This window comes from Vespula vulgaris, chromosome 18, assembly GCF_905475345.1.
Source record: "Vespula vulgaris chromosome 18, iyVesVulg1.1, whole genome shotgun sequence".
NCBI classification, from domain to species: Eukaryota; Metazoa; Arthropoda; class Insecta; order Hymenoptera; family Vespidae; genus Vespula; species Vespula vulgaris.
Window position 1 is genome coordinate 1,247,532 of NC_066603.1, and position 12,955 is coordinate 1,260,486.

Here is a 12,955-nt window from a genome sequence, read left to right on the forward strand (position 1 = left end):
GCACGAATCGTACATTTTGGACGAATCGTGCAAACCGATCGGGGTGTCCCCTTATATATACCGAAAATTCGGCCGAGGGGTCGGCGACCGCTCGCCTATTCGCACGACCCCTCCTTAACATTTCGATCGGATCGCGCACTTTGTGCGAATCGTCCCTCTTAGACGAATCGTGCGTTTCGTTCGAACAGAGAAACTAAGTCCTGAACGAACCGGACTTTTCGCACGAATCGTACATTTTGGACGAATCGTGCATTTCGTTCGAACCGAGAAACTAAGTCCCGAACGAACCGGACTTTTCGCACGAATCGTACATTTTGGACGAATCGTGCAAACCGATCGGGGTGTCCCCTTATATATACCGAAAATTCGGCCGAGGGGTCGGCGACCGCTCGCCTATTCGCACGAACCCTCCTTAACATTTCGATCGGATCGCGCACTTTGTGCGAATCGTCCCTCTTAGACGAATCGTGCGTTTCGTTCGAACAGAGAAACTAAGTCCTGAACGAACCGGACTTTTCGCACGAATCGTACATTTTGGACGAATCGTGCATTTCGTTCGAACCGAGAAACTAAGTCCCGAACGAACCGGACTTTTCGCACGAATCGTACATTTTGGACGAATCGTGCAAACCGATCGGGGTGTCCCCCTATATATACCGAAAATTCGGCCGAGGGGTCGGCGACCGCTCGCCTATTCGCACGACCCCTCCTTAACATTTCGATCGGATCGCGCACTATGTGCGAATCGTCCCTCTTAGACGAATCGTGCGTTTCGTTCGAACAGAGAAACTAAGTCCTGAACGAACCGGACTTTTCGCACGAATCGTACATTTTGGACGAATCGTGCATTTCGTTCGAACCGAGAAACTAAGTCCCGAACGAACCGGACTTTTCGCACGAATCGTACATTTTGGACGAATCGTGCATTTCGTTCGAACCGAGAAACTAAGTCACGAACGAACCGGACTTTTCGCACGAATCGTACATTTTGGACGAATCGTGCATTTCGTTCGAAGCGAGAAACTAAGTCCCGAACGAACCGGACTTTTCGCACGAATCGTACATTTTGGACGAATCGTGCAAACCGATCGGGGTGTCCCCTTATATATACCGAAAATTCGGCCGAGGGGTCGGCGACCGCGCGCCTATTCGCACGAACCCTCCTTAACATTTCGATCGGATCGCGCACTTTGTGCGAATCGTCCCTCTTAGACGAATCGTGCGTTTCGTTCGAACAGAGAAACTAAGTCCTGAACGAACCGGACTTTTCGCACGAATCGTACATTTTGGACGAATCGTGCATTTCGTTCGAACCGAGAAACTAAGTCCCGAACGAACCGGACTTTTCGCACGAATCGTACATTTTGGACGAATCGTGCAAACCGATCGGGGTGTCCCCTTATATATACCGAAAATTCGGCCGAGGGGTCGGCGACCGCTCGCCTATTCGCACGACCCCTCCTTAACATTTCGATCGGATCGCGCACTTTGTGCGAATCGTCCCTCTTAGACGAATCGTGCGTTTCGTTCGAACAGAGAAACTAAGTCCTGAACGAACCGGACTTTTCGCACGAATCGTACATTTTGGACGAATCGTGCATTTCGTTCGAACCGAGAAACTAAGTCCCGAACGAACCGGACTTTTCGCACGAATCGTACATTTTGGACGAATCGTGCAAACCGATCGGGGTGTCCCCTTATATATACCGAAAATTCGGCCGAGGGGTCGGCGACCGCTCGCCTATTCGCACGAACCCTCCTTAACATTTCGATCGGATCGCGCACTTTGTGCGAATCGTCCCTCTTAGACGAATCGTGCGTTTCGTTCGAACAGAGAAACTAAGTCCTGAACGAACCGGACTTTTCGCACGAATCGTACATTTTGGACGAATCGTGCATTTCGTTCGAACCGAGAAACTAAGTCCCGAACGAACCGGACTTTTCGCACGAATCGTACATTTTGGACGAATCGTGCAAACCGATCGGGGTGTCCCCCTATATATACCGAAAATTCGGCCGAGGGGTCGGCGACCGCTCGCCTATTCGCACGACCCCTCCTTAACATTTCGATCGGATCGCGCACTATGTGCGAATCGTCCCTCTTAGACGAATCGTGCGTTTCGTTCGAACCGAGAAACTAAGTCCTGAACGAACCGGACTTTTCGCACGAATCGTACATTTTGGACGAATCGTGCATTTCGTTCGAACCGAGAAACTAAGTCCCGAACGAACCGGACTTTTCGCACGAATCGTACATTTTGGACGAATCGTGCAAACCGATCGGGGTGTCCCCTTATATATACCGAAAATTCGGCCGAGGGGTCGGCGACCGCTCGCCTATTCGCACGAACCCTCCTTAACATTTCGATCGGATCGCGCACTTTGTGCGAATCGTCCCTCTTAGACGAATCGTGCGTTTCGTTCGAACAGAGAAACTAAGTCCTGAACGAACCGGACTTTTCGCACGAATCGTACATTTTGGACGAATCGTGCATTTCGTTCGAACCGAGAAACTAAGTCCCGAACGAACCGGACTTTTCGCACGAATCGTACATTTTGGACGAATCGTGCAAACCGATCGGGGTGTCCCCTTATATATACCGAAAATTCGGCCGAGGGGTCGGCGACCGCTCGCCTATTCGCACGAACCCTCCTTAACATTTCGATCGGATCGCGCACTTTGTGCGAATCGTCCCTCTTAGACGAATCGTGCGTTTCGTTCGAACAGAGAAACTAAGTCCTGAACGAACCGGACTTTTCGCACGAATCGTACATTTTGGACGAATCGTGCATTTCGTTCGAACCGAGAAACTAAGTCCCGAACGAACCGGACTTTTCGCACGAATCGTACATTTTGGACGAATCGTGCAAACCGATCGGGGTGTCCCCTTATATATACCGAAAATTCGGCCGAGGGGTCGGCGACCGCTCGCCTATTCGCACGAACCCTCCTTAACATTTCGATCGGATCGCGCACTTTGTGCGAATCGTCCCTCTTAGACGAATCGTGCGTTTCGTTCGAACAGAGAAACTAAGTCCCGAACGAACCGGACTTTTCGCACGAATCGTACATTTTGGACGAATCGTGCATTTCGTTCGAACCGAGAAACTAAGTCCCGAACGAACCGGACTTTTCGCACGAATCGTACATTTTGGACGAATCGTGCAAACCGATCGGGGTGTCCCCCTATATATACCGAAAATTCGGCCGAGGGGTCGGCGACCGCTCGCCTATTCGCACGACCCCTCCTTAACATTTCGATCGGATCGCGCACTATGTGCGAATCGTCCCTCTTAGACGAATCGTGCGTTTCGTTCGAACAGAGAAACTAAGTCCTGAACGAACCGGACTTTTCGCACGAATCGTACATTTTGGACGAATCGTGCATTTCGTTCGAACCGAGAAACTAAGTCCCGAACGAACCGGACTTTTCGCACGAATCGTACATTTTGGACGAATCGTGCATTTCGTTCGAACCGAGAAACTAAGTCACGAACGAACCGGACTTTTCGCACGAATCGTACATTTTGGACGAATCGTGCATTTCGTTCGAAGCGAGAAACTAAGTCCCGAACGAACCGGACTTTTCGCACGAATCGTACATTTTGGACGAATCGTGCAAACCGATCGGGGTGTCCCCTTATATATACCGAAAATTCGGCCGAGGGGTCGGCGACCGCGCGCCTATTCGCACGAACCCTCCTTAACATTTCGATCGGATCGCGCACTTTGTGCGAATCGTCCCTCTTAGACGAATCGTGCGTTTCGTTCGAACAGAGAAACTAAGTCCTGAACGAACCGGACTTTTCGCACGAATCGTACATTTTGGACGAATCGTGCATTTCGTTCGAACCGAGAAACTAAGTCCCGAACGAACCGGACTTTTCGCACGAATCGTACATTTTGGACGAATCGTGCAAACCGATCGGGGTGTCCCCTTATATATACCGAAAATTCGGCCGAGGGGTCGGCGACCGCTCGCCTATTCGCACGAACCCTCCTTAACATTTCGATCGGATCGCGCACTTTGTGCGAATCGTCCCTCTTAGACGAATCGTGCGTTTCGTTCGAACAGAGAAACTAAGTCCTGAACGAACCGGACTTTTCGCACGAATCGTACATTTTGGACGAATCGTGCATTTCGTTCGAACCGAGAAACTAAGTCCCGAACGAACCGGACTTTTCGCACGAATCGTACATTTTGGACGAATCGTGCAAACCGATCGGGGTGTCCCCTTATATATACCGAAAATTCGGCCGAGGGGTCGGCGACCGCTCGCCTATTCGCACGAACCCTCCTTAACATTTCGATCGGATCGCGCACTTTGTGCGAATCGTCCCTCTTAGACGAATCGTGCGTTTCGTTCGAACAGAGAAACTAAGTCCTGAACGAACCGGACTTTTCGCACGAATCGTACATTTTGGACGAATCGTGCATTTCGTTCGAACCGAGAAACTAAGTCCCGAACGAACCGGACTTTTCGCACGAATCGTACATTTTGGACGAATCGTGCAAACCGATCGGGGTGTCCCCCTATATATACCGAAAATTCGGCCGAGGGGTCGGCGACCGCTCGCCTATTCGCACGACCCCTCCTTAACATTTCGATCGGATCGCGCACTATGTGCGAATCGTCCCTCTTAGACGAATCGTGCGTTTCGTTCGAACAGAGAAACTAAGTCCTGAACGAACCGGACTTTTCGCACGAATCGTACATTTTGGACGAATCGTGCATTTCGTTCGAACCGAGAAACTAAGTCCCGAACGAACCGGACTTTTCGCACGAATCGTACATTTTGGACGAATCGTGCAAACCGATCGGGGTGTCCCCTTATATATACCGAAAATTCGGCCGAGGGGTCGGCGACCGCTCGCCTATTCGCACGAACCCTCCTTAACATTTCGATCGGATCGCGCACTTTGTGCGAATCGTCCCTCTTAGACGAATCGTGCGTTTCGTTCGAACAGAGAAACTAAGTCCTGAACGAACCGGACTTTTCGCACGAATCGTACATTTTGGACGAATCGTGCATTTCGTTCGAACCGAGAAACTAAGTCCCGAACGAACCGGACTTTTCGCACGAATCGTACATTTTGGACGAATCGTGCAAACCGATCGGGGTGTCCCCTTATATATACCGAAAATTCGGCCGAGGGGTCGGCGACCGCTCGCCTATTCGCACGAACCCTCCTTAACATTTCGATCGGATCGCGCACTTTGTGCGAATCGTCCCTCTTAGACGAATCGTGCGTTTCGTTCGAACAGAGAAACTAAGTCCTGAACGAACCGGACTTTTCGCACGAATCGTACATTTTGGACGAATCGTGCATTTCGTTCGAACCGAGAAACTAAGTCCCGAACGAACCGGACTTTTCGCACGAATCGTACATTTTGGACGAATCGTGCAAACCGATCGGGGTGTCCCCCTATATATACCGAAAATTCGGCCGAGGGGTCGGCGACCGCTCGCCTATTCGCACGACCCCTCCTTAACATTTCGATCGGATCGCGCACTATGTGCGAATCGTCCCTCTTAGACGAATCGTGCGTTTCGTTCGAACAGAGAAACTAAGTCCTGAACGAACCGGACTTTTCGCACGAATCGTACATTTTGGACGAATCGTGCATTTCGTTCGAACCGAGAAACTAAGTCCCGAACGAACCGGACTTTTCGCACGAATCGTACATTTTGGACGAATCGTGCAAACCGATCGGGGTGTCCCCTTATATATACCGAAAATTCGGCCGAGGGGTCGGCGACCGCTCGCCTATTCGCACGACCCCTCCTTAACATTTCGATCGGATCGCGCACTTTGTGCGAATCCGTCCCTCTTAGACGAATCGTGCGTTTCGTTCGAACAGAGAAACTAAGTCCCGAACGAACCGGACTTTTCGCACGAATCGTACATTTTGGACGAATCGTGCATTTCGTTCGAACAGAGAAACTAAGTCCCGAACGAACCGGACTTTTCGCACGAATCGTACATTTTGGACGAATCGTGCAAACCGATCGGGGTGTCCCCCTATATATACCGAAAATTCGGCCGAGGGGTCGGCGACCGCTCGCTTATTCGCACGACCCCTCCTTAACATTTCGATCGGATCGCGCAATTTGTGCGAATCGTCCCTCTTAGACGAATCGTGCGTTTCGTTCGAACAGAGAAACTAAGTCCCGAACGAACCGGACTTTTCGCACGAATCGTACATTTTGGACGAATCGTGCAAACCGATCGGGGGGTCCCCCTATATATACCGAAAATTCGGCCGAGGGGTCGGCGACCGCTCGCCTATTCGCACGACCCCTCCTTAACATTTCGATCGGATCGCGCACTTTGTGCGAATCCGTCCCTCTTAGACGAATCGTGCGTTTCGTTCGAACAGAGAAACTAAGTCCCGAACGAACCGGACTTTTCGCACGAATCGTACATTTTGGACGAATCGTGCATTTCGTTCGAACAGAGAAACTAAGTCCCGAACGAACCGGACTTTTCGCACGAATCGTACATTTTGGACGAATCGTGCAAACCGATCGGGGTGTCCCCCTATATATACCGAAAATTCGGCCGAGGGGTCGGCGACCGCTCGCCTATTCGCACGACCCCTCCTTAACATTTCGATCGGATCGCGCACTTTGTGCGAATCGTCCCTCTTAGACGAATCGTGCGTTTCGTTCGAACAGAGAAACTAAGTCCTGAACGAACCGGACTTTTCGCACGAATCGTACATTTTGGACGAATCGTGCAAACCGATCGGGGTGTCCCCCTATATATACCGAAAATTCGGCCGAGGGATCGGCGACCGCTCGCCTATTTGCACGACCCCTCCTTAGCATTTCGATCGGATCGCGCACTTTGTGCGAATCGTCCCTCTTAGACGAATCGTGCGTTTCGTTCGAACAGAGAAACTAAGTCCTGAACGAACCGGACTTTTCGCACGAATCGTACATTTTGGACGAATCGTGCATTTCGTTCGAACCGAGAAACTAAGTCCCGAACGAACCGGACTTTTCGCACGAATCGTACATTTTGGACGAATCGTGCAAACCGATCGGGGTGTCCCCCTATATATACCGAAAATTCGGCCGAGGGGTCGGCGACCGCTCGCGTATTCGCACGACCCCTCCTTAACATTTCGATCGGATCGCGCACTTTGTGCGAATCCGTCCCTCTTAGACGAATCGTGCGTTTCGTTCGAACAGAGAAACTAAGTCCTGAACGAACCGGACTTTTCGCAAGAATCGTACATTTTGGACGAATCGTGCATTTCGTTCGAACAGAGAAACTAAGTCCCGAACGAACCGGACTTTTCGCACGAATCGTACATTTTGGACGAATCGTGCATTTCGTTCGAACAGAGAAACTAAGTCCCGAACGAACCGGACTTTTCGCACGAATCGTACATTTTGGACGAATCGTGCATTTCGTTCGAACAGAGAAACTAAGTCCCGAACGAACCGGACTTTTCGCACGAATCGTACATATTGGACGAATCGTGCAAACCGATCGGGGTGTCCCCCTATATATACCGAAAATTCGGCCGAGGGGTCGGCGACCGCTCGCTTATTCGCACGACCCCTCCTTAACATTTCGATCGGATCGCGCAATTTGTGCGAATCGTCCCTCTTAGACGAATCGTGCGTTTCGTTCGAACAGAGAAACTAAGTCCTGAACGAACCGGACTTTTCGCACGAATCGTACATTTTGGACGAATCGTGCAAACCGATCGGGGTGTCCCCCTATATATACCGAAAATTCGGCCGAGGGGTCGGCGACCGCTCGCCTATTCGCACGACCCCTCCTTAACATTTCGATCGGATCGCGCACTTTGTGCGAATCGTCCCTCTTAGACGAATCGTGCGTTTCGTTCGAACAGAGAAACTAAGTCCTGAACGAACCGGACTTTTCGCACGAATCGTACATTTTGGACGAATCGTGCAAACCGATCGGGGTGTCCCCCTATATATACCGAAAATTCGGCCGAGGGATCGGCGACCACTCGCCTATTCGCACGACCCCTCCTTAACATTTCGATCGGATCGCGCACTTTGTGCGAATCGTCCGTCTTAGACGAATCGTGCGTTTCGTTCGAACAGAGAAACTAAGTCCTGAACGAACCGGACTTTTCGCAAGAATCGTACATTTTGGACGAATCGTGCATTTCGTTCGAACAGAGAAACTAAGTCCCGAACGAACCGGACTTTTCGCACGAATCGTACATTTTGGACGAATCGTGCATTTCGTTCGAACAGAGAAACTAAGTCCCGAACGAACCGGACTTTTCGCACGAATCGTACATTTTGGACGAATCGTGCATTTCGTTCGAACAGAGAAACTAAGTCCCGAACGAACCGGACTTTTCGCACGAATCGTACATATTGGACGAATCGTGCAAACCGATCGGGGTGTCCCCCTATATATACCGAAAATTCGGCCGAGGGGTCGGCGACCGCTCGCTTATTCGCACGACCCCTCCTTAACATTTCGATCGGATCGCGCAATTTGTGCGAATCGTCCCTCTTAGACGAATCGTGCGTTTCGTTCGAACAGAGAAACTAAGTCCTGAACGAACCGGACTTTTCGCACGAATCGTACATTTTGGACGAATCGTGCAAACCGATCGGGGTGTCCCCCTATATATACCGAAAATTCGGCCGAGGGATCGGCGACCACTCGCCTATTCGCACGACCCCTCCTTAACATTTCGATCGGATCGCGCACTTTGTGCGAATCGTCCGTCTTAGACGAATCGTGCGTTTCGTTCGAACAGAGAAACTAAGTCCTGAACGAACCGGACTTTTCGCAAGAATCGTACATTTTGGACGAATCGTGCATTTCGTTCGAACAGAGAAACTAAGTCCCGAACGAACCGGACTTTTCGCACGAATCGTACATTTTGGACGAATCGTGCATTTCGTTCGAACAGAGAAACTAAGTCCCGAACGAACCGGACTTTTCGCACGAATCGTACATTTTGGACGAATCGTGCATTTCGTTCGAACAGAGAAACTAAGTCCCGAACGAACCGGACTTTTCGCACGAATCGTACATATTGGACGAATCGTGCAAACCGATCGGGGTGTCCCCCTATATATACCGAAAATTCGGCCGAGGGGTCGGCGACCGCTCGCTTATTCGCACGACCCCTCCTTAACATTTCGATCGGATCGCGCAATTTGTGCGAATCGTCCCTCTTAGACGAATCGTGCGTTTCGTTCGAACAGAGAAACTAAGTCCTGAACGAACCGGACTTTTCGCACGAATCGTACATTTTGGACGAATCGTGCAAACCGATCGGGGTGTCCCCCTATATATACCGAAAATTCGGCCGAGGGGTCGGCGACCGCTCGCCTATTCGCACGACCCCTCCTTAACATTTCGATCGGATCGCGCACTTTGTGCGAATCGTCCCTCTTAGACGAATCGTGCGTTTCGTTCGAACAGAGAAACTAAGTCCTGAACGAACCGGACTTTTCGCACGAATCGTACATTTTGGACGAATCGTGCAAACCGATCGGGGTGTCCCCCTATATATACCGAAAATTCGGCCGAGGGATCGGCGACCACTCGCCTATTCGCACGACCCCTCCTTAACATTTCGATCGGATCGCGCACTTTGTGCGAATCGTCCGTCTTAGACGAATCGTGCGTTTCGTTCGAACAGAGAAACTAAGTCCTGAACGAACCGGACTTTTCGCAAGAATCGTACATTTTGGACGAATCGTGCATTTCGTTCGAACAGAGAAACTAAGTCCCGAACGAACCGGACTTTTCGCACGAATCGTACATTTCGGACGAATCGTGCAAACCGATCGGGGTGTCCCCCTATATATACCGAAAATTCGGCCGAGGGGTCGGCGACCGCTCGCTTATTCGCACGACCCCTCCTTAACATTTCGATCGGATCGCGCAATTTGTGCGAATCGTCCCTCTTAGACGAATCGTGCGTTTCGTTCGAACAGAGAAACTAAGTCCTGAACGAACCGGACTTTTCGCACGAATCGTACATTTTGGACGAATCGTGCAAACCGATCGGGGTGTCCCCCTATATATACCGAAAATTCGGCCGAGGGGTCGGCGACCGCTCGCCTATTCGCACGACCCCTCCTTAACATTTCGATCGGATCGCGCACTTTGTGCGAATCGTCCCTCTTAGACGAATCGTGCGTTTCGTTCGAACAGAGAAACTAAGTCCTGAACGAACCGGACTTTTCGCACGAATCGTACATTTTGGACGAATCGTGCAAACCGATCGGGGTGTCCCCCTATATATACCGAAAATTCGGCCGAGGGATCGGCGACCACTCGCCTATTCGCACGACCCCTCCTTAACATTTCGATCGGATCGCGCACTTTGTGCGAATCGTCCGTCTTAGACGAATCGTGCGTTTCGTTCGAACAGAGAAACTAAGTCCTGAACGAACCGGACTTTTCGCAAGAATCGTACATTTTGGACGAATCGTGCATTTCGTTCGAACAGAGAAACTAAGTCCCGAACGAACCGGACTTTTCGCACGAATCGTACATTTCGGACGAATCGTGCAAACCGATCGGGGTGTCCCCCTATATATACCGAAAATTCGGCCGAGGGGTCGGCGACCGCTCGCTTATTCGCACGACCCCTCCTTAACATTTCGATCGGATCGCGCAATTTGTGCGAATCGTCCCTCTTAGACGAATCGTGCGTTTCGTTCGAACAGAGAAACTAAGTCCTGAACGAACCGGACTTTTCGCACGAATCGTACATTTTGGACGAATCGTGCAAACCGATCGGGGTGTCCCCCTATATATACCGAAAATTCGACCGAGGGGTCGGCGACCGCTCGCCTATTCGCACGACCCCTCCTTAACATTTCGATCGGATCGCGCACTTTGTGCGAATCGTCCGTCTTAGACGAATCGTGCGTTTCGTTCGAACAGAGAAACTAAGTCCTGAACGAACCGGACTTTTCGCAAGAATCGTACATTTTGGACGAATCGTGCATTTCGTTCGAACAGAGAAACTAAGTCCCGAACGAACCGGACTTTTCGCACGAATCGTACATTTCGGACGAATCGTGCAAACCTATCGGGGTGTCCCCCTATATATACCGAATATTCGGCCGAATGGTCGGCGACCACTCGTCCAGTCGTAATATTCTAAACGAAACAAATCGTATAGATTATTCAAAGAACGTACTGCCTACTGATGGTATTACGATGTTTACTCGTGGAAATTGGTAGCATGAATGACCCATTGACAGTGAATCGGTCTGGTTATATTGTTTTCGCACATGGCAGATTACCCCCACTACACCGTTTGATTCTAAAACCAAATAAATCGTATAGATTATTGATCGAATGGGTTATACATTTTTGTACTTACGAACTCTTCTCTATTACCTGCGGCGAGTGATATAATTTTGTACTTACATTAACTCTTCTCTTTTACGTGCGGGGCATGCGTAGTGCGAGGATTGAGATGCTTACTGTTGGAAATTCGTGGCAAGACTGGACCCACTGTCAAAGTCGGTCCCCTTATATAGTCTTTCCACGTGGCATAGTATCCCCACTACACCATTTTATTCTAAAACGAAACAAATCGTACAGATTGTTGAGAGGAAGAGCGATACAATTTTGTTCTTATTAACTCTTCTCTATTACTTCCGGAGAATGCGTACTGCGAGTATTGCGATGTTTACTCGTGGAAATTGGCAGCATGAATGACCCATTGACAGTGAATCGGTCTGCTTATATTGTTTTCGCACGTGGCAGATTATCCCCACTACACCGTTTGATTCTAAAACCAAATAAATCGTATAGATTTTTGATCGAATGGGTTATACATTTTTGTACTTACGAACTCTTCTCTATTACTTGCGGCGAGTGATATAATTTTGTACTTACATTAACTCTTCTCTTTTACGTGCGGGGCATGCGTAGTGCGAGGATTGCCATGCTTACTGGTGGAAATTCGTGGCAAGACTGGACCCACTGTCAAAGTCGGTCCCCTTATATAGTCTTTCCACGTGGCATAGTATCCCCACTACACCATTTTTTTCTAAAACGAAACAAATTGTATAGAATATTGGAAAAATTGTAATTAATTAAATGTTCGAGTTAATTGTACCTAAATTAACTCTTCTTTACTCTTTGTGGAAAACGCGTACTTCGAGAACTGTTATGTATACTCGTCAAAATTCGCAGCGATCTTTAATCAGTAACTATCAAAATCGATCAAAGTTCCGATTTTGTTTTGGTCACGCGTGGCAAAGTATCCCCACTTCACCATTTAATTCTAAAATAAAATAATTTGCTTAGAATATTGAAGGAAAGAGTGATATAATTATGTATTTGCATTAACTCTTCACTGTTGGTTGCAAGGAATGCGAGCTTCGAGGTTCATTAATCGGAATACAAAAGGATACTGCTCCAGTACTTATGAAATTGAGTGAATGGATTATTTTTGGTAACTTTACGCGTGGCTTTATATCCAAAATTTTAAAGATTTCAAGTTTTAAATTAAAATTCTTTCACATTGATTGTGTGTCACAAATTTTTTAGTGTTTAAGTATTTATGTTATGTACAAAAATTGTTTAAGTATTTTTTAATACACTCTCGATATATTAAATATTGTTTAAATAATTATAAAATGATCGAATTATTATTTATTGCAACGTTATATAGCTATCCAGTGCATGTCAATTTAAATGCGTTTGCTTTATACGGATGTATATATATGTTCGTATGGATATAGCAAGAGCTAGCATCAAGTAAAACTGGTTATAAAAAATGATCTATGAAAATTCCTTATCATTCCACACATTGAAAACGTTAAATTTTAACGAACTCTAAATTTCATGCTTCGTTACTTTGATCGACCAACGTATGTACGTACACGTTGACTAACGATTATTAAAAGAGATAACGCGGAAATTGATAATCGAAGTATCGATTAAAGAGTTACGAGAAAATT